General features: G+C 40.1%; 2 protein-coding genes across 8 annotated transcripts in view; one reads left to right on the top strand and one right to left on the bottom strand.

Moving 5' to 3' along the window:
- cmss1 (cms1 ribosomal small subunit homolog) overlaps nucleotides 1-23,666 on the bottom strand; it is a 290,453-nt gene that overhangs the window by 195,584 nt on the left and 71,203 nt on the right. Inside the window, exon 3 of one of the 7 annotated variants that reach the window (XM_073045150.1) lies at nucleotides 1,331-1,494. The exons of the other annotated variants lie outside the window; for them this stretch is intronic. The gene's annotated coding sequence lies outside the window, so the exon portion shown is untranslated. The remainder of the gene's footprint in view (nucleotides 1-1,330; nucleotides 1,495-23,666) is intronic. 7 annotated transcript variants of the gene reach the window in all.
- The window catches only part of filip1l (filamin A interacting protein 1-like), a 216,541-nt gene that overhangs the window by 133,171 nt on the left and 59,704 nt on the right, over nucleotides 1-23,666 (top strand). The gene's annotated exons all lie outside the window — the stretch shown is intronic.

Below are 23,666 nucleotides of genomic sequence, written 5' to 3'. Positions count from 1 at the left end.
CAGCATTTATAGAGAGGAATAAAGAATCAATGTTTTCGGCTGAGAACCTTCATCAAGACAGTCCTGATGAAGGGTCTCAGTCTGAAACGTCGACTCTTCATTCCTCTCCATCGATGCTACCAGACTTGCTGTGCAATGAGCTCTTCTGGCTTATGCATGGAGTCTGAAAGCACTGGGCTCCGATGTTTTTAAGAGCACCTGAATTGGTTAATTGCGTAACAAGAGTTGTTAATCGTTTAGCTTATTTTGTTTTTTCTTGCGCTACATGTTCTTTGTAATGTGGTGTCCTGGTGCTTTCTAAGGTAACGTAGATAGACTCAGGGATTCCAATTTACCGTAGATTCCGGACTACAGAGCGCACCTGATTAAAAGCCGCTGGCTCTAATTTTAGAAATAAAATCATTTTTTTAATTGTAAAGGCCGCATCGGATTTTAGGCCGCACCGGATTTTAGGCCGCACCGGATTTTCGGCCGCAGGTGTCCCACGTTGTAATATGAGATATTTACACAGAAAGATATTACACGTGAGGATTTTTTTAACTTTTAATTACATATTGCAAATGCTTTTTTTCGAACCGTGCCCGTACGCGGCTACTTTTAAATATACGTTGCGTATACTTCTTTACTGAACAACATTCCAATATCTCCTAACGACTGGTAAAAAAATATATATATATTGCAGCCTACCAGGAAAAGTTATTGATACCTTTAACTTAAAAGCAGAGTTCGCTCAGATCCAAAGCCGCTCGCGTAATGCGCTCCCTCCCTCCGTCCCGTTTCATCGCAAACCGGCATTTTCCCACAAGACACCGCGAAACCGGGTGTGACGTCATAGCATCCCGCGATGTAGTACAGAAAACAAATATAGTTTAAACTAAGTAGGCAGCACAATGCTTCGAGTGTTTTCCATGTTGATGAGGGTGAGTACAAATGACTGATTTACAATAATTTAATTGTGAAAGTGCGCTTGATTTATCGTACAATTTCATTGGACCTCTGTGAACTACTCATCAATTTTATTGGTCTACTGTTACGAGGCAAAATGTTTACGAGGCGGCATGAAAAAAATCATGCATTAGCCGCTTCGGATTATTGGCCGCAAAGTTCAAAGCTGTTCAAAATGTGGGAAAAAAGTAGCGGCTTAAAATCCGGAATCTACGGTACTTGTACTATTTATACTGATGCTCAGTTAGCGGTAAATGTGAGGTCCCAGTTTTGAGAACATTACATCTCACGGTGTTGCTCGGTTGAGCCACCAATGTTCTGTTGGAGTTCTTATGAATAAACTCTTGTCGCTGTCTCTACATTGGAATGTCTCTTTCCTCCGCACCTGGGTCACAACATTGGCAGCGCATCTGATGACAAGCTGGGTTGCTCCAACTTTTTCTGTGTGTCGCTCTGGATTTCCAGTGTCTGCAGAATCCCTTTTGTTTTTGATGAGGAGAGGAATTTGGTTGGTGGCGTTTCCATGAGCCTGCTTCCTTTTAGATGGATCTGGAATGTAATGACACAGTTGCTGAAGTGTAGTTTGCAGACATTGGGCAGAGTGAGTGAACGCTCAAGGTGGTTAATGGATGCTACCAAGTACAAACAAGGGAAAATCTACAAACGCTGGAAATCCAAGCAACACACACAAAATATCAGCAGGCCAGGTAGCATCTATGGAAAATGTACAGTCGACGTTTCGGGCCGAGACCCTTCGGCAGGGCAGGAGGAAAAATAGATGAGGAGTAGATTTAAAAGATGGGGGAAGGGAGAGAGAAACACAAGTTGATAGGTGAAACCCGGAGGGGAAGGGATGAAGTAAAGACCTGTGAAGTTGATTGGTCAAAGAGATACAAGGCTGGAAAATGGGGAGTCTGAGAGGAGAGGACAGAAGGCCATGGAAGAAAAAAAAGGGGTCGGAGTACTAGAAGGAGGCAATGGGCAGACAAGAAGAAAAAGTGAGAGAGGGAAATGGGGATGGGGAATGGTGAAGGGGGGGGGGGCATACCAGAAGTTCAAGAAATCGATGTTCCTGCTATCAGTTTAGGGGCCAACCAGATGGATATAAGGTGCTGTCCCTCCAGCCTGAGTGTGGCCTCATTGCAACAGTAGAGGGGGCCATGGATTGACATATCGGAATAGGAATGGGAAGTGGAAAAGTGGAATCAAAACGAGTGGCCATTAGGAGATCCTGCTTCTTGGTTGGAGCGTAGGTGCTTGGTGAAATGGTCTCCCAATCTACGTCAGGTCTTAACAATATACAGGAGGCCACACTGGGAGCACCGAACACAGCAAATGACCCCAACAGACTCACAGTTGAAGTGCCATCTCACCTGGAAGGACTCTCTGGGGCTCTGAACAGTAGTGAGGGAGGAGGTGCAAGAGCAGATGTGGCACTTGTTCTGCTTGCAAAAATAAATGCTAGGAGGGGGAAGGACAAATGGCCAAGGGAGTCGTGCAGGCAGCGATTCCTGCACAAAACAGAAAGTCGGGGGGAGGGAAAGATGTGATTGGTGATGCGATCCCATTGGAAATGGTGGAAGTTCCAGGGAACTATGTGTTGGACGCAGTCTGGTGGAGTGGTAGGTGAGGACAAGAGGAACCCTATCTCAAGTAGGGTGGTGGAAAGATGGGTTAAGAGCAGATGTGCGTGAAATGGAAGAGATGCGATTGAGGGTAGTGTTGATAGTGGAGGGAAAAAAAGGGAAGCACTTTTTTTGAAAAAGGGGCACATCTCCTTCGTCCTGGAATGAAAAGCCTCATCCTGAGAGCAGATGCAGCAGAGACAGAGGAATTGAGAGAAGGGGATGGCATTTTTACGAGTAACAGGGTGGAAAGAGGTATAGTCCAGGTAGTTGTGAGAGTCCATGGGTTTATAATAGATATCAGTAGATAAGCTGCCTCCAGAGATAGAGACAATGAGATAAAAAAAAAGGGAGGCGAGTGTTGGAAATGGATCAGGTAAATTTGAGGGCAGGGTGGAAGTTGGAGGCAAAGCTGATGAAGTCGACAAGCTCCACATGGGTGCAGGAAGCAGCACCAATGCAGTGTAAGAAAAGTGGACAAAGACACCAGTGTAGGCTTGGAAAATAGACTGTTCCATGTATCCAACAAAAAGGCAGGCATAACTGGGACCCATGCAAGTGTCCATGGCTACGCTGTTGTCTGAAGGAAGTGGGAGGAGCCAATGGAGAAATTATTAAGAGTAATGGCAAGTTCTGCTGGACGGAGTTGAGTGCTGGTGGAGGGAAACTGGTTGGGTCTGGTGTCCAGAAAGAAACTGAGAGCTTTGAGGTCTTCCTGGTTGTGGGTGGAGGTGTATACGGACTGGACATCCATAGTAAGTCGCCCCTTTTTGGGGATAAGTGTCATGACAAGCAGGGCAAATACTTGGGCATTTGAGAGATCATAGGGAGGTAAGTAAGAAATGGGACTGGTAGGAGTGTTTTAAATTTATCTTAGGTCCAACAGCCAAAGTGACTTCCATCATTGTCTTAAAGAAGTATGGATCAGGAAGTGAGTCATTTACTTTGCATTCCAGTTTCAGACTTACACTTAGAGATACTGTGTACATAATGCGGCAAGAGCGCATGACTTAGAACTGATGTGTTCATTGTGGGAATTGCCTAGCGCCATCAACAGCAGTCTTAAATTAAATCTTTTTATTCTTGCACAGTGTAATTATTTACAGTCAATTTAAGTTGCCTTTCACTGTGAAATCTATTATTGCAGTCACATTTTGCTGATATGTTCTGAACTCCTAGAAAGACACGCCAGACATTTGTATTAGTAATAAAACGATGTGGTGTTCTCATGTGATAGAGAGCACTTGGCTTATTAAAAAATTACTAAAGTCTTTTGCTGCACTATGAATCTCATCTATTTTACAATAATATTCCTGCCAGCATAAAACTGAAATCTAAGACTATTTCCTTTTTAACTGCAATTCTTTGTCTGTTTTGAAACACTGGCACCATGATAAAAGATTATATAAATTAAGGCATTTAATTTTCCATGTCATTGATTCAATGATTAATTAACGTAGAATAAATTTTCAGTCAAAGGAAATAAAACTCAAGAGCACGGAAAACAAACATAATAAAGAAGAAGCTTTGCCAAAAATGAAGGGATTAATGTGCTCTGAAAAACAAGAATTGCAAAAGAAGGTTGGAAACTACAACTTCCATTTACGCAAATGCTCCAATTAGATTTCTTGTACAGACCTCCCAAGAACAAAAATTTCTTATGCTAAAGGGAATATCAAACAGTGAAAACCAAACATAATACAACTCTATAAAGATTACAATATGCATAAATGATCCCAAACATAATGAGAATATTGTCTGCTAGCAGTCATTATGGACCACAAAGAATAATTTCTTATTTAAAATCATAAACTCGCAATATTTCACCAAGATACCATTCACCAATTTTCCACATTTCAGGGCTATTCTTGGAAATAAGTTGTACTAATTGGCTCAATTTCCTTGCATGAAATCTACATGTTCAGAAGGATTCTAAGAAGCATCACAACATTAGAAATTATTCCCAATTAAACATGGTTAATTCATGCAGATAGTTTTATCGTTGCCAGGCATAAATTACTTTTCCTACCATCATGATCAATGTGGAAAATTAAAATATTAATTTGGTGGGGCTTCCAAGTAGAATCACAGATTATCAAATAACACGAAGCTAACAGGAGGTGCTGATTATAGGGTATAATGGAGCCATCAACAAAATGTGCTGTAGGTTACTGAACACTGATCTGGCCAGGGTCCACTAAGTATTTCTCAGTCTGCTTTTGGACAGATTGGTGGGGTGTACATGAAAACACATCCACTTCAGGTTTTATTGAATTACAACTAATATTTATTTGTGATTCTCAACATATTAACAATTAAAGCAAACATTTAATATTGGAGTAATCGGACCCTAACAGAAAGAACTTGGCTGATAAAAAGCAGAATAGACAACACATTTAGCAGTGGATCAAGCATCTTCTACTGATCAGTGGGTCAATTAATCAATTAAGTAAATTAGGTGAGATTTGTCAACCCCTTTTTATACCCAATATAGTTAGGTGATCTGACCTTAAATAGTTATGAAAATGGAATGCAGAATAATTTTTTAAAAGTAATATAAAAAGAGAAATTAGCAGGTGAGCAAGTGATTCCCAATACTCAAAACCTTTACAAACCTGCACATTGGCAGAAGGTAAACAACACACAAAATTGAGCAAGGACTTTTACAAGATCCCAAATGGCAGACATGACAATGAAGTATTTCTGTGGGATCAACAGTAACAAATTAGATCACAAAGTAACAAGGAACCAAAGATAATGCTCTGTAGATATTATGACGATCAAAAGCAGTTTAGAAAAAGGACTTCAGAGTGCTCAGCAGTATCAGGGATTTTGATCAATTTAACTGAGAATTGTTTTTGTGAGTCACATGCTCCTTTTTATTATCCGCAACAGAACACAACAAATCAGGTAAAATTGTAAAGCATGAGAAACTAAAAATTTTAAAAACAGTTCAAAAAATATTCCTTTCTTCTAGATTGTGCATTGCATTGAACTACTGCTGCTGCTAAGTTAACAAATTTCACAACACATGCCGGTGATAATAAACCTGATTCTGATTCTGTGTCTGACTCTTTGCTCAGTACTTAGTTGAACCACATCTCACAGCTATTATTGTCAGTGGTCCTTTCGGATAAATCTTCTTCCACATTATTGCAGTAACTTCCAAATGACACCTTGCAAAGTCTTTATAGGCAAAGATGTTTTTTTTAGCCAAGGCTTCTTCCTTTTTGTGGAAGAGCTTAGTGATTGTGGAGCCATGAACTTCATCTCCAGTTGCAGCCACTGTCTTCTGCAGCTCTCTCAGAGTGACTGTTGGCATCACAGTAGCCTCTCTTACGAGTGCCATTCTTCTCTGGCGACTAAGTATAGAGGGACAGCCTGACCTAGACAGTGTGGCTGTGGTTTCATACTTTTCCCCCACTTTTTCATGATGGATTTCACTGAGCTCTGAGGTATGTTCAGTACCTTTGAGATGGTCTTGTACCCTTCCGAGATTTGTGCTTCTCTATTATCATTTTCCTGATTGGTCTTGAATGCCCTTTTTTTCTTAACTTTGGTTTGGCCTGTTGAAAATCTACCATATTGTTGGGCCTTACACAGAGAGAGGGCATTTTTTTATACCTACGAATTCATTGAAAACAGGTGATCCTTCAAATTTTCTACAACAAATTGGGTGAGTTGGTAAAGTTATAGTATATTGCACCTGAGGAAAGTTTGTTTCGTAATTACAAAGGGTTTCACAATTTTGGTTTTCAACTTTTAGTAAATTGGTATTTTTCAAAACAGGGTTTGGAATTTTTCTGTTAATTTGACATGATGCACAATGTTTTGTAGACTAGCTGAAAAATATCTGAATTCAATATATTTCAAATTTAGAAAATAAGACAGTAAGATGTGAAAAATGTAGGGGCTGAATACCTTTTCAAGGCACTGTAAACATAGGGATGTAATGGAAAAGTTCTCAGATTAATAAGAACATTCTCAAAATGTTCTAAAGACCATAAATCTTAGGAGCAGAATTAAGCCATTTGGTCCATCAAGTTTTCTCTGCCATTAATTTTCCCTCTCAACCCCTTCTTCTGCCTTATCCTTGTAAACTCTGATGCCCTTACTAATCAAGAACCTATTAAGCTCTGCTTAAATATACCAAATGACTTGGCCTCCACAGCCATTGTGGGGGTCTGGCAGATAGAGTACGATATTAGCAAATGCAAGGTCATGCACTTTGGAAAGAAATATACAAGATCATTAAAATGGTGGAAGATTGCAGCATGCTGTTGTGCAGAGGGACAGGAATAATTGTGCATTAATCGCAAAAGGAAACAGTTTATCAAGAAGGCAAATGGCATGTTGGCCTTCATTGCTAAAGGGATTGAATTTAAAAGCAGGGAGGTTATGAAACAACTGTACAGGGTATTGGTGAGGCCACACCTAACATGTGTGCAGGTAACATAAGGAATAAGAGAAGTAGTAGGCCATCTGGCCCATCGAGCCTGCTGTGCCATGGCTGTGGACTCAACTCCACTAAACTTTCCCCCATATTAATTAAAACCCCTGCTAAGCAAAAACAGACTATCTGTATCTTAAATCTATTTAATTAAGTAGTCTCTACTGCTTCCCTGGAGAGTGAATTCCAGATTCGCTAATGTTTGATTAGTAATTTAAATGGTACAGCGCAACATTGTGGATTGAAAGCCCTGTTCCTGTGCTATACGGTTCTATGTTCACTACTCTGGGAAAAGCAGTTTCTACTCATCTCCATTTTAAATTGTTTCTCCTGAATCTTGAGGCTATATCCCCTAGTACTAGTCTCACTCAACAGTGGAAACAACTTCCCTGTCTCTGTTTTATCTATCCCTTCCATACTTCTATAAGATCCCCTCTTATTCTTCTGAATTCCAGCTAGTATAGTCTCAGGTGACTTTACTCTCTTATTGGCTAACCTCCTTATCTTTGGAATCAACCTAGCAAACCTCCTCTACACCACCTCCAAAGCCAGTATACAATTCCTCCAGAGATGGTGCAAAAACTGACAGTATGCTTGATAGTTTAATGAAAAAAAGTGATGTTTGGAATAAAATACTGATGGGTTGGTAAAATGGTCAGAATACTTGCGAATGGAACATAAATTGGCCCAAGTCTGAAGAAGAAAGGCAGTACAGAACAAAAAGTATCTGACAGTCGTATAGAAGGACAGAGAGAACTTGGAGCACCAGTGTCCAAAATACTGAATACAGCATGATAAGTAAATAAAGCTGTTAGGAAAGCCTACTGTATATTTCACTTTCAAAGTTCAAAGTAAATTTATTATCAAAGTATTTATATGTCACCATATACTACCCTGAGATTCATTTTCTTGCATGCATTCACAGTCAATACAAAGAAACACAATGGACTCCATGAAAAACTGCACACAAAGACAGACAACAACCATTGTGCCAAAGACAACAAATTGTGCAAATACCTAAAGAAAAAAAATTAGTAATAAATATTAAGAAAATGAGTTGTCGAGTTCTTGAAGTGAGTCCATAGGTTGTGGAATCAATTCAGTGCTGAGGTGAGTGTAGTTATCCACTCTGGTACAAGACCCTGATTGTTGAGGGGTAATGACTATGTCTGAACCTGGTGGTATCAGACCCAAGGCTTGTGTACTTCCTTCCTGATTGCAGCAGCAAGAAGGGAGCATGACCTGGATGATAGGGTCCTTGATGATGAATGCAGCTTTCCTGTGACAGTGCTCCGTGCACATGGACTGGCCAGTACCCACTACTTTTCCATTCAAGAGCATTGCTGTTCGCATACTAGGCCTTGATGCAGCCCGTCAATATACTCTCCCCCATACATGTATAAAAGTTTGTTAAAAGTTTTAGACAACATGCTAAACCTTCGCAAATTTCTAAGAAAGTAGTGACATTATATGTCTTCTTGTAATGGGACTTGCGTGCAGGGCCCAAAACAGATCCTCTGAAATGATAATGTTGAAGAATTTAAAGTTGCTGACCCTTTCCACCTCTAATCCCTGATGACTGGCTCACAGATCTCCATTCTCTTCCTCCTGTGGTCAAAAATCAGCTCTTTGGTTTTGTTCATGTTCAGTGAGAGATTGCTTTGTGACATCATTCAGCCAGGTTTTCAACCTCATCATCATCACCTTTGATTTGGCCCACAACAGTAGTGTCACCAGCAAAGTTAACTATGGCAATGGAGCTACACTTAGCCTCACAGTAAAGTGAGTAGAGCAGGGGACTAATGCAGAGCTCTGTGGTGCACATGCGCTGATGGTGATTGTGGAGAAGATGTTGTTGCCGATCTGAACTGACTAGAGTCTGCAAGTGAGGATATTGAGGATCCAGTTGCACAGGCATTGAAGCCAAGGTCTTGAAGCTTATTGATTAGTTCTGAGGGGATGATGGCATTGAATGCCTAGCTGTAGTCAATGAAGAACATCCAGATGTATGCATCATCACTGTCCAGATGTTCCAGCATTAAGTGAAGAGCCAAAGAAATAACATCTGCTGTCGGCCTGTTGTGATGGTTAACAAACTGGAGTGGATCTAATTTGCTCCTCAGGCAGAAGTTGATATGTATCATTACCAATCTCTCAAAGCACTTCATCACAGTGGATGCAAGTGTTACTGGATGATGGTTATTGATGCAGGTTCCCACGTTCTTCTTGGGCACCAATATAATTGAAGCCTGCTTGAAGCAGGTGGATAACTCAGCTTGCCAAAGTGAGAGGTTAAAGATATTTTATATATATGGTTTATGGTTAATAGGGGCACATTTTGGCCCAATTAAGTAGCTGCCCCAATTAGCTGAATTTTCATGGAAGCAGTTAAAACAGTATAAAAATGACAAACTGCAATTTAACTGAGTAACAAATTATGTAGTTAACTAAAAAACAAACAAATTAGAACACTCCCAATACTACTGGTTAAAAAAAAACATAGAAACATAGAAAATAGGTGCAGGAGTAGGCCATTCGGCCCTTCGAGCCTGCACCGCCATTCAGTATGATCATGGCTGATCATCCAACTCAGAACTCTGTACCTGCTTTCTCTCCATACCCCCGATCCCTTTAGCCACAAGGGCCATATCTAACTGCCTCTTAAATATAGCCAATGAACCAGCCTCAACTGTTTCCTGTGGCAGAGAATTCCACAGATTCACCACTCTCTGTGTGAAGAAGTTTTTCCTCATCTCGGTCCTAAAAGGCTTCCCCTTTATCCTTAAACTGTGACCCCTCGTTCTGGACTTCCCCAACATCGGAAACAATCTTCCTGCATCTAGCTTGTCCAATCCCTTTAGAATTTTATACGTTTCAATAAGATCCCCCCTCAATCTTCTAAATTCCAGTGAGTATAAGCCTAGTCGATCCAGTCTTTCTTCATATGAAAGTCCTGCCATCCCAGGAATCAATCTGGTGAACCTTCTCTGTACTCCCTCTATGGCAAGAATGTCTTATGGTGGTTGCTGTCGTATCTGACGATGCCAGAAATCCGTGCAGGAGAGTTTTTAAAGTGGACAAGCCGCTGCACTGGGGCAGTTCCACAATCTTGATCTCAGAAATCCAGGTCTAGTGGGATGAGTACAATGGGAGTCTTCCTTGGTCGCACTGGATGACCATGACTTCTTTGCCTCGTCAAGCCATTCGCTCTCCATGGAGCACTGCAGAACCACATTCCTGGCACACGTAGTTAATGTGGTAAATTACATCAAATGGTTTGTGCATATTTTGATTAAGTCAAAACATTGAGCTTGCAGACTCAATGGGCTGAATGGTCTAACTCTATTCCTCTGTCTTATAGTTTGATGAGTAAACATGGCAGGACCAAATGCTGGCCCCAAAAGCCAATTGTTATTTTTCGGAGTTTGATCCACATTTGTCCTGTCAATATAACTGATCAGAGAGAGCTCTTTCAGAATCTATATTATTGACCTTCCATTAGAGTGGTGGAAGTATAACTAATTTCCTGCTGAAAGTAAAATCAGCAAGCCCCTTTATCAAGAACTCTGCAAAGACCTGAGGGACCACACAACTTTCACACCATTTTAGATATGGCTATTAAACATTCAGCTACTGAAGTTTGTTAATTATCCTGATAAAACCAGCTCCAAGGAAGAAATTTCTTCTCTGGAAGAATCTACAATGCACTTATTGCCCGTACTTAATTGCACAATGCCTTAATGCCTTTGAGAAGGCCAGACTTTCTGAACTGTTGCAGTCTGAACATTCCAACTATATTCGTGTTTTTAGTTCGGAGTTTTGGAATTCTGATCCAGCAACATGATGTGCCAGCTGCTCTGATTTTTCTATATAGCATTGAGTCCAGGAGATGATATTGAATTTAATGACCACTAAATGTCAACAGTCATCCACAAATACCAGCTTTTACTTTTTACACTTAATCCAAGAACATGTAATTGACAGGATAGAAATTTCTCAGATGCTTTGACAGAATTTGATATTGTGCTTGCTGATCATTACTCAATCCTCCAAAGCTGTGATTCACAACAGGGGTGGTACTGCCCCCTCCAAGGCGGTGGTTATGGGTCCTAAGGGGGCATTAAGGGAAACAGAAGTTGTCAGGGAGGCATTCAAGATTCTTGGGGGCGGGGGGGCAGGGTGGTACGCTGCACCCTAACTTGAGGTATGAGACGTGACCAACTGTCAGTAAAGCAGACACTTCCAAAACAAAGGATGAGACACTGGAACACAGGAAGAACCAGAGCTCTGCAGGTGGTGAGCGTTCATCATCACAACACATCTGAAATTCAGCAATCTCATCCAACCAAACAGACATTACTGGGGATGCATAAATTAGAAACACGTGTGCCCAACAGTTCCCCTTGACTCGTGGCACGGAACGAGTTCATGCAATTTAACAGTTGGTAAGTCAAGCGCCCCTGCTCAACTTGCTCTACAGAAATGATACGATGCTGGCTAGAACCAAATGGTAAAATACAGCCAATCAGTGAACCTGCCTATCCTGAGGATTCCACTTGAGGAGCTCAAAGCAACTTCGGCTTCATATGTGTGTTTATGAACCATTTTTGGGGATTATGATACCTTACGTGATAGGTCAATCGCACTAACTGAAATATTATAAAGGTAGCTTGCCGAACACTAGTTCTATCCTAGCTAACATTCAGATTCGTATTAGAATCCTTGTCGATGTTATTTTTTTCTGTGATCGTTTTCATCTTTTCCTCGCCGTTCCTTTCCATGCCACTACCATCATTCCATCCGTGTCAACTCGCTGCCATCATCGACATCCGATAGGTATTTCCAGTTTGTGTTATTTGTTAATTTTAATTTAGTCCTGTTAATGATGGATAAATATGTACGGCAGGATCTCTATGAGTCTGAAGGCAGTGAAGCCTTGAATTCTAATCCCGTGAAGAAACAGAAACTACAGGTGGTGTGTCAATACAATGTTACATACTTGGAGTATGGTTTTCTTCCGCTCCCATCAGATCAGCGATGCCCCATGTGTCTTATTTGTAATACTGTAAATGTCTAATGAAGCCAAGAAACCAGCAAGATCGCAGGAACATTGTTGTAAAAAACACCCTGTCAAAAGGCTGCTGCTTAAAACGTTCCTTTGATGTTTTTGACGCTGTGGTTAAATTTTTGCTCAAAGTCGACAAAAGCTTGGGAAACAAGATTGGACTTCTACGTGGAGATGTGGCATACCGAGCCAATCTGTATGTCAAAATGAATATTCTAAATATGAAACTCTAAGGTGAGAATTCCAATTTAATCCAGGCAAAAAGTGCAGTGTCCACTTTTATCAAAAAATTGGAAATATATAAGCAAAACATTGGGAGAAGAATGTTCTCACAGTTTCCCTGCATGGAAAATATGGCATGCTCTTTCACAGACAGTGACTTGTAAGAGTATTGCTTACACCTGCAGTCACTAAAGAAGGATTTTCAGAATCGATTCAAGGATTTGAACGATCTGGAAATTCCAAACGGGGTAATTAACCCATTTCTATGCAAGGTGGAAGAACGGGAAGAGAGCTTGCAAAAAGAAATTATCAAAATTCAGAATGATGTAGTAAAAATGCTTTTCAAAAATGCCGGCTTTTGTGGTATGTGGCTACACTGTCATACAAAGTTTCCTGGTCTTTGAGGAGCTAGACTGCTCTTCATTGCATTTCCATCCTCCCACCTTACTGAAAGATGCTTCAGTGCAGTGAACCACATATTCACAAAAAACAGAAACCGCTTGGACATTTGTTACACATGGGGACTTAAGGCTTTTGCCGTCACAGCTGTTTCTAAAAACCATCAAGCTGAAGGATCACATTGATATCGAAGCTGTTGTAGAACACACAGGTACTGTGGAAGCTAGATTTAAAGACAAATAATAATTTAAAGCAGAATCATCTTTCTCATGTTAGCATATGGTTGACACGTTTTTACACTGTGGGGATGCTGGAAAGTATACTGTGCCTAAGAGGGGCATTGGCAAGTATGAAGGTGCTGTAGAGGGGCACTGGCAAATACGAAAGTGCTTCAGGGGGCATTGGGCTAAAAAGCATTGATAAACACTGCTTTAGAGTTAACGCGACGCTATTACAGCTCAGAGTGTCAGAGTTCTGAATTCTATTCCTGCGTCCTCTGTAAGAAAATCTGTTCATTCTTTCAGTGTGCTCATGGGTTTCCTGTGTGCTCCGGTTTCCTCCCACAGTCCAAAGACTTACCGGATAGTAGTTTAATTGTTCTTTGTACATTGTCTTGTGATTAGGCTTGGGTTAAATTGGTGGGTTGCTGGCCTGTTCTGTGCTGAAATCGCTAAATAAAATAAGAGGCCCTGTAGTTTAACCACTGTGCCACTACTCACTTAAATTGTTTAAAATTTTAAGTAGGTTTGATCAGGTTTTGCTCTCTTTCACACACCTATGAATTTGTACAGACATAATTCAGTTCAAACCAGTCACTTTGCAAGGTTAAGATGTAACTCAAGAAACATCATCTTCTACTAAGAATTTAATTATTTCACTGATACGTGAAGTATGCATTGCCCTTAACATAGCAAACGTTTCAAGTGCTTCACTGCTGTACCATCTGTAATGAAAATGACTAAGCCAAAAAAGGAGACATTAGAAGAGGCTTCAAAGAAAAACTTGGAGAGGTTTATGGATACAAAAATGAGAAAAATTAGCTTATTTGGCCAAGGGCAGAACTAACCAAATGCAAGAACTCTAATTTGAAGGAATGCAATTCTCAAAGGGCTCTACATAACAGAGATAAGAAGAAAAAGGCCATTAAGGAACTGTAATACAGGATGAGAACTTGGAAACCAAAGAATTGGTGGACTGGAAGCATTAGCAAATCGGAGTGGAACATCAGGAAAGTTAAAGTATTGACGAGAGTTTTTACTGAATTTAGTTAATGAATAAGCTTTCTATAGAATGAAAGAGAAAATTAGACAAATAATTAGTTGTGGGAAGATTATATGGGAGAATGGGAACTGATGGATTTGTTCTGAGAGCCAGCATTGATTCAATGGGCTGAATTAATCTCCTCCAGTATCGTAAGAAAATTCTAAATAAAAAAGGCCAGCCAGGACAGCAATGAAACAATCAAGACAGGAAATTAAGATGAATAAAAGCTCATTAAGCTATTGCAAAATTTGTTACATTGGTCAATCAAGCCTTTTTAAAACAACTATTATACACGAGGGGCTAATTTCTTCACTCAAATGGTGGTGAGACCATGGAACTAACTGCCAACACTGGATGCGAGCTCATGGAGTACATGGATGGGAGGGGTATTGAGGGCTATGGTCCAGGTACAGGATGAGTGGATTTGGCAGAGTAGGACCTGTCTTTGTCCTGTAGTACTGTGACTCTATAACTCAACTCCTTCTTTCAACCTAGTTCAATATCACTAGATTCTGGAATGGTTCCAGTAAAGTGGAAAATTGCAAATGTCACTCCACTCTTCAAGAAGGGAGGGAGGCAGAAGAAAGGAAATTATAGATCAGTTAGTCTGACCTCAGTGGTTGGGAAGATGGTTGAGTTGATTATTAAGTTTGTCAGGGTACTTGGAGACACATCATTAATTAGGCCATTGTCACCATGGTTTCCTCAAGGGAAAATCCGAAAAAAACTGCTGTAATTGTTTGAAGAAGTAACAAGCAGGATAGACAAAGGAGAATCGATTGATCTTGTGCACTTGAATTTTCAAAAGGCCTTTGACAAAGTGCAACACATGATGCTGCTTAACAAGCTAGGAGCCCATAGTATTACAGGAAAGATTCTAGCTTGGATAAAACAGTGGCTGATTGGCAGGGGGTCAAGAGAAGAAATAAACGGAACCTTTTCTAATTGGCTGCCAGTGACTAGTAGTGTTCCTCAGGGGTCTGTGTTGGCATTGATTCTTTTTACGTTATATGTTAATGATATAGATGATGGAATTGATGGCTTTGTTGCAAGCTTTGCAGGTGATATGAAGATAGGAGGAGAGCAGGTGGCTTTAAAGAAGTAGAGAGGCCACAGAAGGACAGACAGACTAGGAGAATTGGCAACGAAATGGCAATGGAATACAGTGCTGGGAAGCGTATGGTCATGCACATTGGTAGAAGAAATGGAAGGGTTGACTATTTTCTAAGTGGAAAGAAAATACAAAAAAAACTGTGATGCAAAGGCACTTGGGAGACCTTGTGCAGGATTCCCTAAAGGTAAAGGAGGTTCACTAAAATGATTCTAGGATTGAATGGCTTGTCATTTGAAGAACATTTGATGGCTCTGGGCATGTACTCACTAGAGTTCAGCAGAATGAGGGATAACCTCATTGAAACCTTTCGAATGGTGAAAGGCCTTGATAGAGTGGATGTGGAGAGGAGAGCGAAAGACCAGAGGACACAGCCTCAGAATAGAGGAGTATCCTTTTAGAACAGAAATAAGGAGGAATTTCTTAGGCCAGAGAGTGATGGATCTGTGGAATTCTTTGCTACAGGTGGCTGTGGAGGCTAAATCTTTATATATGTTTAAGGCAGAGTTTGATAGATTCATGATTGGTCAGGGCACAAAGGGATATGGGGAGAAGGCAAGAGATTGGGGTTGAGAGGAAAACTGGATCAGCCATGACAAAATGTTGGAGCAGACTTGATGGGCGAAATAGTGTAATTCTGCTCCTATATCTTATGGTCTACTATCATAGCTAATCTTAATTCCATTTTTCTGTATAATTCCTACATCAAACCCCAGAGTCTTAAGTGTACTCATGACTGAACATCAATAGTCTATTGCAGTAGAAAGTTATAAATATTGGCAACTCTGAGTGGAAAATTCTTTTCCTTGTCTTGAGTCTACATCCCTTGATTCCAGGATTCCTAATCGACCCTGTCAGTTTCTCTCAGAATCTTCCATGTCTCAATCTGTTCAATACTCATTCTTTCAAAGTCTTGTGAGTATATACCAATGCTACTACACATCTCCTCATTAAATACTTTACTTCATCTCAGAAATCAAGGGAACAGTAATTACAGTTAGAAAGTAATTAAAACAGAAAATATTGCAAACATTACATCAGACAGCATGTATGGAAAGTGTTATTATTTCAGTAATATTTGAGTAATATTGTAAATATACTGTTTGATTAGGCATCCTTGTTCATTTCAAAAATTAATTACGGGTTATATCTAAAAGTATATGAAGGGCATACATCATCAAGGCACCACATCATATGTGTGTGTCTTGCTTAAAGTTAAAAATATAGGTCACACTTGTTGTTCCCAGCTCTGTAGTTTTATTTCAATTAGCTTTATGTTTTAGAGTTACAAAATGTAATAGTGGCAATGGCTAAAGTGTTAAACTAACCCGAGACGACAACCTACCTGTTGAAGTGCAACGAGAAGTTCAAGTTTTAAAAAGCGCAGGAAGATGTTTGAATTTTTTAAAAGTTGAGTTTTTTTTTAAAAAGGCAGAAAATGGAAGAATTCACAGATTCATAAACAGTGAAGACTGGGTAATAATTATCATAAATTTAAAAAGAGCAGAAATGGCTGACTACATCGCAAAGGTAGATGCATTTGATTGCACAAGACATAACTGGATATTGTATACTGAGTGAATTCAGCAGTATTTTGAATTAAATAAAATATTCAATGAGATGTAAATGCAAGCTCTGCTGAGTGCATTGGGTTTAAAGGCATATAGTTTGCTTCTAAGTTTAACTGCTTCATCCAAACCAGCTAAAATGAGCCTTGCTGATATTGTGAAGGTAAATGCAGGAACATTTAAAACAGAAACTATTGTTACTTGGAGAATGCTTTCGGTTTCATGAGTAAAATCTACAGGAAGGAGTCTCTAGTTCCGATTACATGGCTGAATTGAAGAAGTATTCCGAGTATTGTCAGTTTAGTGATGAGCTTAATGATGGACTGAGAGGTCATTTAGTTTGTGAAATCTTACAAGAAAGCATTTAAAAATGGTTCCTAACTGAATCACAACTCACATTTAAAATAACAGTTGAAATTGCTGTATCAATGGAAACAACAGACTGAGATGCAATTGAGTTGCAGTCAGGAACAAAACTGAGCATTAACAAAATTGCAGCATCTAGAAGGAGGCTTGCCTTGCTGAATAAACTGTTGCCATTGTGGCAGGGGTTCACATACACCAGACCAATGCAGGTTTAAAGGTAAAAATCGCAGAAAATGCAACAAAGTAGGACACATATGAAGTGCATGTCAGACAGACAAAAATAAATGGACTGCACAGGGAAGAGAAAAAGATCGAAAGTCAAGTTGCAGTTTCAAAAAGAGCACTAATCTGCATGCTGTTGATGGAAAATCTGATAATGATGAGAATGGCACAGTACTAGGTAGCCTTGGGATTTTTTACATGAAAATTAACAGAAAACAAGTAATATGGCTTACACCAAAAAAAACGGCATATTAATTAAAATGGAATTGGACAATAACTCAACTGTTTCAGTCATTACACAAAATGAGTTTGAACAGCATTTCAAAAACACTGAACGGAAACCTTTAGATATCCACTTAAGAACTTATACTGGAGACAAGATAATTCCTCAGGGAATAACATTCATAACAGTGAAATACAACACTAACAATCCACCTTGGCTTGAACATGGTAAAAATGGGATTGAAGATTCATCCAATACATGTATGCCACATCGCCTGCAGTAGAGTCAACTGAAAAAAAAAACTTAAGAATGCTACTGGATGATGCCACAGCAGCGTTCAAGGATGGCATTGGAAAACTCAAACATATCAAAGGTAAAATAGTAATAAATGAAAATGTCACACCCTAGTTTTACAAAGACTAACTGGTTCCTTATACCATCCGTGATAAAGTAGCCAGTGAGCTGGATCCCATGGAGGCTGAAGGAATTCTTCCCGAGGTTGAGTGGAGCCCATGGGCAACACCAGTGGTCCTAGTAGTCAAGAAGAATGAGCCTGTCAGGATCCGTGGTGACTTTAATGTCACCATCAACTCAGAACTAAGAGTAGGTCAATACCCTCTGCCCAGGAATGACAATATCTTTGCAAACCTTTCTGGAGGAAAACACCTCAGCAAAGTGGAATTAGCTGAGGTCTACCCACAGATGGAGATGGAAGAAGAGTCCAAAGTATTTCTCGCCACACACATAGGGCTTTATAGTTATAATAAGCTTATTTTTAGAGTAGCATCTGCAGCTGCACTCTGGCAGAAAGTCATGGACCAGGTGCTGCAAGGCTGCACAAGCACTGTATTATGTGGATGACATCATTAGAATGACCAGGAATATTTCCAAAATCTCAAGATCGTGTTCAAAAGATTAGAAGATTATGGGCTCAGAATATGATGCAACAAATGTGAATTCCTCAAAACAAGCATCACTTACTGTGGTCACACCATTGTTGCACAATAATTACAAAAGTGTGCTGAGAAACCTCAAGCAGTGGTGGATGCTCCATGGTCAAAGAACATTTCACAGTTTATTAGAACTTATTAGGACTTGTCAATTAGCCTGGTTACTGTACTCCATACCTTGAACTTGTATCGGAAAGAAATGGCAATGGACAAAGCAGTATAGGGTGGCTTTCAAAAAGGTAAAGGAAATGTGATGTCAGGCACTGTACTCACACATAATGATCCACATCACCCAGTGAAGCTTGCCTGTGAAGCTCGCCTTCTTGTATAGGTGCAGTCATGTCACATGTTATGAGTGATGGAAGTGAATGCCCATAGCCTTCGCATCATGTTCCCTTACCACTGCAGAGAAATATTTTGCACAGATTGACAGAGAGGCCTTGAGTCTGGTTTGGAGTGTAAAATATTTCAACCAGTACTTGTATGGGAGAGAGTTTACCCTCATTACTGATCATCAACCACTAGTGTCCATTTTCAATCCACAGAAAGGCACTCCAATAACAGCAGGAGCACGGATGCTGATATGGGCTCTATTTCTTGCAAGATACATATACAAGATCAAATTCAAGAGGACAACTAAATATGGAAATGCTGATGGAGCATCTTGGAGAAAGGAGAAGAAAGGTGTCCAGAGCTGTCAGAACCACTTCCTGCAGTTCCAGAGTCAACCTCTACATCCACCATGGAGGAGGAACCAGAACCTGAGATAGTTTCACAGCCACAAGTCTCACCTGCCAAACAGAGGGATACTCCTTGATAAGGAAAGATGTCATCCCAGAAGCATAAGAAATCCTTGACAACAATTAAATCTTTAGGCCTGAACGGGACAATTTAAAATTAACTATGCTGTTTCTATATATTATCCTGTATACTCTGTATATAAGTTAAGGTGGAGTTTATAACTAGTCATGAAGGAGTGTTGTGTATTTAATATTTGAGTAATATTATAAATAAATTGATGAAGCATCCTTGCTCATTTAAATAATTCATTACCTGGTTATAAGTAAAAGTATGTGAGTGGCATACGTCATCACACCATTACATCGTCCGTGCGCGTCTCGCTTAAAATTAAAAAACAAAGTTAGACATGTTATTCCTTACTGCGTGTTTTTATTTTGATTAGTTTTATGTTTTGGAGTTATGACCCCCAACAGAAGGAGAAACAGATGCTTCAGTATGAAGACTCTCAGACGAAGTGGAGTGAAAGAGTCTGAAGAGGTGACTTTACAGGGGTACATAACATTATGAGGGGTATAACTTCTTTTCCTAGGTTAGGGGAGTCTAAAACTAGAGGTAATAGATTTAAGGTGAAAGGAGAAAAGTTTAAAAGGGACCTAAGGGGCAAGTTTTTCCTCAGAGTGGGCAGTAGATACGTGGAATGAGCACAATTACAGAATTTAGGGGATATAGGACCAGCACAGAGATGCAATGGTCAGTATGGATGAGATGAGCCGAAGGGCTTGTTTCTGAGCTGTATGATGTTATGGTAGCATGGAAACAGGCCCTTCTACCCATCAGGTGCCTGCTGACCATCAACAACCCATTTACACCAAGCCTACCTTAACCTCTTTTTAAAATTCTTCTCAGATTTCCATCAACTTCTCTGGATTCTACCACTGACTTACAAAGGCAATTTAAAATGGTCATAACCTACCAAATTACATCTGATTGGGATGTGGGAGTAAACTGAAGCAGCCAGGAGAAACAAAAGTGGCCACAGGAAGGATGTGCAAACTCCTCACAGCTTGAGATCAAATAGAGATCACTGGGGCTGTGAGGCAGTGATTATACCAGCTGCAGTGCTGTGCCACCCTGTGGACTGAAAGGAGATCTCCAAGCACTTTGGAAATTTCCATTTATTTTCTCCAATGTACAGGAGAGTACAGCATGAGCAAACTGTAACACTTCAGTTTGTAAGGAGATTAAGTGAATTGCTGTTTCACCTCAAAGGTATACTTGGGTTTCTGGATGATGAAAACAGATGAAATGTAAGAGCATAAGTTTGATCTCCTGCATTACATGCTGTGAGAAGGAGTGTGGTTGATGAACGGAGAAGTGCAAACCAGGGACTTGCAAAGGGAATGGTCCTTTCAGAATGCGGATAAGAAAGAGGGAGTTTTTCTACAAGGCTACAATATTAACTTGGATTTTCTTTCTTGACAGATGCTGCCTGACCGGCAGAGCACTTACAAAATTATTTTCAGTAATTTATTTTAACTGCAGCTCTAACCTGCATTTAATACCTTTAACATGTCTCTATTTTCTCTCTCTCTCTCTCTCTCACACAGTCACTCTCTCATTCTCTTTACCCTTTCAAAGGCAACCATTTGCTCTATCCACCCCTTTCGCAACTTAAAACTATTTTCTCAATTTCCCAGTTCTGATGAACAGCCTTCAACATAAAATGTTAGATATCCATATCTTCCCACAGATGCTACTTGCCTCCTAAATGTTTACATCATTTTCCGTTTTTTTTAAACTTCAGATTTGAACTCTCTTTTTGAACTTTTTATGAAAGTAATCCTTTATAATAAACTAACACTCCATTGTGTAGTTCATGCGAATTGCACATTCAATGCTTTCCAAAAAAATGTTTCTACTGTTTATACAACAAAGTTCATGTCTGTCTCAACTTATAGAATATGTTTATTCCCGTTTCCACAGTATCTAGAAGCTCCACAGTTTTACAAAACATTCCCATTTGTGGTTTCCCTGAGGGAGCAGTAAAGTGAAAGGAAAAAGCTGTACATACATTACAGCATTTTTACCTTCCTGAAATAAATATTAAATAGGAAAATAACGAGTCAGCTAATAGTTTCTCTACGAGGAAAGGAAATGATCTAATGTATAGCAACTTAATTTAAATGGACAAGAACATGAATTGCCCATATAAGGCAACCATGCAGGAAGTGGAGAACGGACAAGTTTTCAGCTACAGAGTATATAACACATCAAGCATTGGGTTGCTCTGGGAGGCTTTGCACTGCTAGTATCTACAGAATAAAACAAGAAAGACTCGTCATGTGGTCTCCTATAGAAGACATAAATTCCAAAACATTTCCCCCTTTACTTCTTCTCCCTTTCTCACTTGACGCACGGTTTTCACAGAAAATACAAAGAAACATAACAGAATCAAAGAAAAACGGCACATAACAAGACAAACAGACAAGCTTTACAGAGGAAGCTTTACAGGGAGTGCAGGGCAGATTTACGAAAATGTTGCCTGGATTGAAGAACATGTTTTATGTGGAAAGCTTGAGGACGCCATATTTTTAGGGAGTGGAGGGAAGTTTAAGGGAGAGATCAGGGGTATTTGTTTTTACACAGAGTCTGGAATGCACTGCTGGGGGGTGGTGGTAGATTGGTAGATGCTGATACATTAGGGATAATAAGTGGATGCAAGAAAAATGGAGATTTATGGGCTCTGTAGGAGGAAGTGTTAGAATAATCATGGAGATGATTTCTATACCTTGGCACATTATCAGGGGCCGAAAGGCATATACTGCACTGCTCTGTGTTCTACGTTCTAAAATACAGTTGCAGGTGACATTACAGTGGACTGCTTAATACTTCAAAAGATTATTGTCTCCCGGAAGCTCAGACTCACTCAGTCCCATATTAGCTGCTTCCCTTTTTATGACATCTTCCCATGCATCTGTAAGGAGAGAAAATGTGACCCATTTACCTCCTCTCTATGAAAGGGCCCTGGTGAAGTGGAAATTTGCTGTACCTCCTCCAATTTAGTATTAGACATGTGGTACTCGCAATGTGGTCTCCTTTAGAGGGGAAATCAAAATAAATTGAAAAGTGCATGACACAAGCTTCTAGTTGCCTGACATTTGAATTTGCCATCCCAATTCGACCTCTGTCTTTGTCTTCATGCATGAGCTAATGAAGCACAATGGAAGACTGAGAAACAGCACCTCACCTTCTGATCAGACATGTTACAACAATTAATCTTATAAACTCAGATAAACAGCCATTTTAGCCTAATGACTCCTTTTTCTTACCATCAAGATTATTTTCTCCCTCTTCTGGCAATTCCAGATTTCATTATCTTCCATGAACAACTCACCAGTCCTTACATTCCTCCCCTCAAACAGGTCAGTGCTTATGCACTTTCGCCATTCACTCTCCCTGGCCCTCTATCCCATCAGCTTTTCCCTTTGTACTTATCGTCCTTCCCTCAACTTACTTACATTATCTCCAATGCCATGTGAGATGAGAGAGACCAGACCTGACAGGAGTTATTTGAACTGAAACTTCTCCACAGATTGAGTCCAATCCACTAGTTATTTCCATGATTGTTATGTTTCTTTTCTAGTTATATTTCCAGCACCAATAATATTGTGCTTTTGGGAGAAATGGTCACTCAGGTCAAGTCACTTTTTATTGTCATTTCGACCATAACTGCTGGTACAGTACCATAGAACATTACAGCACAGAAACAGGCCTTTTGTCCCTTCTTGGCTGTGCCGAACCATTTGTCCCACTGACCTGCACCTGGGCCATATCCCTCCAAACCCCTCTCATCCATATACCTGTCCAAGTTTTTCTTAAATGTCAAAAGTGAGCCCGCATTCACCACTTCATCTGGCAGCTTATTCCACACTCACACCACTCTCTGCATGAAGAAGCCCCCCCCTAATATTCCCTTTAAACTTATCCCTCTTCACCCTTAACCCATGACCTCTGGTTTTTTTCTCCCCTCGCCTCAGTGGAAAAAGCCTGCTTGCATTCACTCTATCTATACCCATCATAATTTTTATACACCTCTATCAAATCACCCCTCATTCTCCTATGCTCCAGGGAATAAAGTCCTAACCTATTCAACCTTTCTCTGTAAGTCAGTTTCTCAAGTCCCGGCAACATCCTTGTAAACCTTCTCTGCACTCTTTACACAGTACACAGTAAACTACACTGAACTACGCAAAAAAAACTACACTAGACTACAGACCTACCCAGGACTGCATAAAGTGCACAAAACAGTGCAGGCATTACAATAAGTAATAAACAAGACAATAGACACAGTAGAGGGCAGTAAATTAGTATCAGTCCAGGATCTGGGTATTCAGGAGTCTGATGGCTTGGGGGAAGAAACCGGTCGTAAGAGCCCGAATGCTTCGGTGTCTTTTCCCAGATGGCAGGAGGGAGAAGAGTTTGTATGAGGGATGCATGGGGTCCTTCATAACGCTGT

The sequence above is a fragment of the Hemitrygon akajei genome, chromosome 5, assembly GCF_048418815.1.
Source record: "Hemitrygon akajei chromosome 5, sHemAka1.3, whole genome shotgun sequence".
Classification (NCBI taxonomy): Eukaryota; Metazoa; Chordata; class Chondrichthyes; order Myliobatiformes; family Dasyatidae; genus Hemitrygon; species Hemitrygon akajei.
The sequence above is the reverse complement of the archived record's forward strand: the minus strand, read 5'-3'. Positions and strand labels throughout refer to the sequence as shown.